The 5,033-nt window shown below is 33.1% G+C and overlaps 1 long non-coding RNA gene across 1 annotated transcript; it reads right to left on the bottom strand.

Moving 5' to 3' along the window:
* Nucleotides 1-1,980: 1,980 nt before the first annotated feature.
* On the bottom strand, nt 1,981-3,189 carry LOC118032586 (uncharacterized). The gene is made up of 2 exons (XR_004684674.2): nt 2,817-3,189; nt 1,981-2,683 (listed from the first exon to the last, which is right to left on the bottom strand). It is a non-coding gene; the product is annotated as an uncharacterized lncRNA (long non-coding RNA).
* Nucleotides 3,190-5,033: the final 1,844 nt, after the last annotated feature.

Genomic DNA, 5,033 nt, shown 5'->3' with positions numbered 1-5,033 from the left:
GTTATTGTATACGCAGCAACACCTATTGATAGCCATACCTGTCACTGCCAGGTATGCGACTCAGGACGACTACTAGATTAGTCGGGACAACTCGAATACTAGGGGCTGGCAACCTCAAAAAAACTAAATCAGGAAAAGGATATGATGGATTTCCTCGTAAATTATAATCTGTGCTGACTCTCCAAATGGGGCTATTTCGATCCTTGCAAATAAAAGAAGTGGGGGAGCTAGCATCAAGAGAAATTACTTAATTCCAACGGAGGCATTAATTTAAGCTTTTTAATTTATTTTTATTTGAGTTAATGACCTCCTCCATGCCAATTTGTGTAAATCCCATTTGCCTGCTTTTAAACAAAATTAATGTTGGCATCTATATGCATGCATGCAAGTAATTTTACAGCTGAAAAACTTGAAACCAAGCACTTGCCCACGTTTGGGACACTGCCCTTGTATATAAAAAATAAATTAAATACAAACCCGCTTCCTGTTTAGTATCGTCGTCCTACAAGTACAGCTTTTGATAATCTTATAAAAATAAAATTATTGTTTTTTATTTTAAAAATAAAGAACGCAAGAGTGCGTTTTTGCTCAGCCCAACACAATACAGTAATCAGGTGGCATTTGTCATTAAGAAAAAAGAAATTGAAATTGTTTTAAAATAACATATAATTAAGGGTGCATGTCAGCTTTTATTCTCTTTCTTGTCTCAAAACAAAAGAGATAATAAAGCTTATCAATTAATTAGACCTTTAAAATAATTAATGAAATGACTACCGAATTCATCAAATTAATAATCTAAGCACCGAGACAAAAGTTACAGCACCAAAGCAGAATGTGCATCGATTTTCAACAATTATATATTTTCTTGTGGTTAAGTATTCTTTAATTCCCACATCTCCTTTCACGTTCACAAAGCACAAGAAAATCTAGCTTTTCCAACTCTTTCTCCTCTAAAGAAAAGCTAAATGTATATTAAATAAGACAAGCCAGATCCTGTGTGTGATCCTAATTGTTTTCCTTTAAGAGAGCATGATTAGTGGAAATAATAAGCATGTCCCCCTCTAAAGAGAAGGTAATAATATAATTAAGAATTCACGACACTATTGAAATGAAAAGAATAAGGCAAAGGGTCATCCTTGATTGATTATAATGTATGATTATGTTATTTAATTGCTTACAGCTAACAAAAAAAGATTGATGATTAATTAATCAAAATATGCGTTGGATTAGTCAGCCACATTAAGAGATGCATCCCAAAATGTAATTTTATATATATAACCCAAAAAAGATGGCCTATAACAATTGGATGGATCATTCAGTTCCCCTTAATTTGATGTGTTTTTCCAGCTAAGTTCATGAGAAACTAGACCCAACTTTCTTTTTTTTTAATCACCATCACGTTCTTTACATTGTTGTGTACTATTCACGGACAGAAGCTTAATTTTGCATCTGAGAATCAGGAATGTCATCATTTATATGGCTCATGAAAGGTGTTCATGCGAGAGTCATTTGTCCATAGAAGAAAGATATATTGTCTCTACCATCCAAAGGAGAAGGCATGAACCCTATGATCTGATTAAAAAAGTGTAAGTTTTGTTCCCTGTAGATCATATATTTCCTTAATTGCCCTTACTTGTCTACGTACCCATTTAGTTTGAAAAAGAAAACTAATTTCTAGCTTCTACAAGCCTTCGTTTGGCACTATTTCAACTCCAATCCTGTTTGTTTCATTTACAGCTAGAAATCCAAATAAAGCAAGTGTTACACAAGTTTCATTTCTCTGTGTTTATGGGCTTTCCATTAAATCTCCACCTAACATTAGCAATGGAGTTAGTGTTGAAATTGGGGGCTTGTAGGTGATGGTTGATTCCATATATACTGAGAAGGCAATATAGCAACCTTGTGTGGTCCATATATCCTATAGCTAAAAAAGCAAGCCTCATTTAATTTGATCGAAGATGCCATGCCCAGCATGATATATACACAGTAAAGCTTAGTTTATATTTGAACAAAAAACAGCGAGGCAAATCAACAACAGACTACATATCACCCTCGTCACGAAAAGGAATCTTCAGATCGGATGTATACAAGAAAAAAAAAGACTGCAGTTGACTATTACTGCATCAACCGACACGGTACAAACACATTATATTGGGCGATCAAAGTATATATATGGCCCTGTAAACTAATAGTATTATCAGTACAAGATTTTTACCTAGTGAATCTAAAACACTACTACTGTGCTGTAAAATCAACTAAAAAAATCCAAAATCTTACTTGTCATCAAAAGATATTAAGCAGAGACAAGAATCTGAAGTAAAAAAGAATGATTCGTGAAGAGTATATCTATACCAAATAAATCTATCTTTGTGTGGTCTCCTTTTGATGCAAGTACAAATGGAAGGACACTGTTGGAAGGAAGCTATGCGTCCAAGATACTCTGTGATTATCTGTAGTGCAAAACATAATCATTAACACTGTAAGATCTGTTTTAACATGAGAAAATCAGAATAATCAACAAAAAATAGCATTAAAACACGAATAAATATTAAAGAAATCTTGTTTCTTCCATATTGGTGGATCGGAAATGCCATTTCATTCAAGAATGGAAAACCCTTTGAGTAGAAAGACTGATCAGAGGTAATTCACCCACCCCTTCTTCGTTCTCCTTCAAAGCATGAAACTTGCAAGAAACAAGAGATTGTCGAAGTCATCATGAGCATCAATTAACATCACACAATTTGTTTTCACAAAAACCCTAAAATCAACTGGATCCAAGAGATCGTATATCAAGCAAAAAGAAAAGGATCAGAGACCTTATACACTGATCATTGATGCAGGGCCCGATGAAGAAACATTAACTTTCTTTGATCCTGTTTGTATCTTCCCACAGCTTTATTGAACCGCAACAAAAATACAATGTGATATGTACATGCACGGCAACATCAACAACAATATTCAAATAGGTGCAGTTCAAGAAAGCTGTGGAAGAATACCAAGAGGGTCACATATAGACCACCGCAAAACTTAGATTTAAGTATTTTAGGAGCTTCAAGGCCCTCCATAAACAAACCCTAGCAAGGTTTGTAAAGAGAAGGGAAGGGCAGGAGGGCTAACTGCAAAGAGAGAAAAGATAATTCAAAATATATAGGGATAAAAGAGAGAGACCATGAAAGAGAGGTGGTGTGTGTGTGGGTTTAGGGTGAGAAAGGCTGGTACTTATAGCGGATTTGAGGTCCTTTTTACCACCAATCCCAAGAAGAATATTGGGCCTAAGAAAACTGAGCCCCACCAAACTCCATCTTTAATTGTTTTTTTATTATTATTTTTCTTAGCAATTCTCTAACTACAACTATTTTTACAGAAAGCTGACTATTTTTCTTGATCCCACTAATCTCCTCACTACCAACAAAATGTTTTGATTAAAGTATCAAAAAATCCCATTAATATATGTGCGGTTCTGATGCAAACAGCCGGATCTGACGGTGACGGTTACCCTTGTGAGGGCACATACATGGGTCCCACTATGCGTTGGAAGAAAAGTCTAACCCCTACGCGCCTTAAATGGCTACTTGAGCTTACCATTTTCTGAGTTTCTTCCCTTATTTTAATGGCCAGCAAAGGAAATAAGAAAAACTACTTCCCAGTTTTAGGATTTGAGAGTAGTGGAGGAATGATGCCCTGTGATTAAAATCTCTAACTCTTTTTAGCATCTTCGTGCATCGTAAATATTTCAGTAACGATTACTGTTAATTAAAAGTCTTTTTCAGAATTAAAACTTTTGATAATTTAAGTTAAGAAATTCTGTGTAAGCACCACAAATTTAGTAAAAGCTTGCTAAGTTTTTTCAAGATTAAACTCTTGATAATTTAGGTTAAGAATTTGTCTACATCAAAAAAAATCAGTAAAACTTGAAGTACCTAAAACACCTATAGTATGGTTAAATTTGTTTCGGTGCAAGAAAGTTGTGGCTTGATGATGATGATGATGATGATGATGATGATGATGATGATGATGATGATGATGATGATGATGATGATGATGATGATGATGATGATGATGATGATGATATATATGACTAAAAAAGATTATAACTAGAAGTGTTTTGAACTCTACATAATTTACATTAAGGAATTGTCTACACCATATATTTATTAAGGCTTATTATTAATTACAAGTGTTGTGAAATTGAACTCTTAATAATTAACGTTAAAATATTTATACATCATAATTCACTATTTTTTAATGAATTGGAATATGTAGATTTTATTAACGAGGATAAAATGTTAAGTCCCTTAATCTTCATTTAATTAGTATTCTGCCAAGAAATTCTTGTTACATAATTATAACGAGTATCAATTATTAATAAGTCAAGGATAATTCCTAAATACATCCTAATTATTCTATATTTTTTTGTGTCTGGAAATTCCAAATCTTAACAACTTAACCTTTGAGATCATGGAGTGTTACATTTGAGACATCAAGCTATTAAGATGCAATATGTTCCATATATCTTTTTAAATTCTTAGATGCTTGTTTTGCTGGGTAGTTTGGATTTTATTTAGCTCATTTCAAGTTGTTGGGGTCATAATACAAGTTTTTACCTTATTTAGAGGGTCTATATATGCTTGGTTCTTGGTTGGAGAAGGGCTTCATTATAGTATTGAGTTTAATGAATTTTTGAACCGAGTTTCATTATAGCGTTGAGTTTAATGAATTTTTGAAGCAGGTTGCACGATTTATGATATGAAACACATACTTATGCTAAGGCTCCGTTTGTTTGCAGGAAAGTGAATTCCTTTTGGAAAGTGAATTCCTGGAAAGTGAATTCCGGGAAAGTATTTTTCGATGTTTGGTAGTGTTATGAAAAATGAACTGGAAAACACTTTCCAGTGTTTGGTTGTATTATGGAAAATGAATTGGAAAATAATTTATTAATGAATTAATTTTTTTTTCAAATTTATCTAATATATATAAAATATTTAATCACTTACAATAAAAAAAAATGAAATCTAAAATGTATAATGATGAAT

Source organism: Populus alba, chromosome 6 (genome assembly GCF_005239225.2).
Source record: "Populus alba chromosome 6, ASM523922v2, whole genome shotgun sequence".
Taxonomy (NCBI): Eukaryota; Viridiplantae; Streptophyta; class Magnoliopsida; order Malpighiales; family Salicaceae; genus Populus; species Populus alba.
This window is presented reverse-complemented; position numbering and strand designations above follow the sequence as displayed.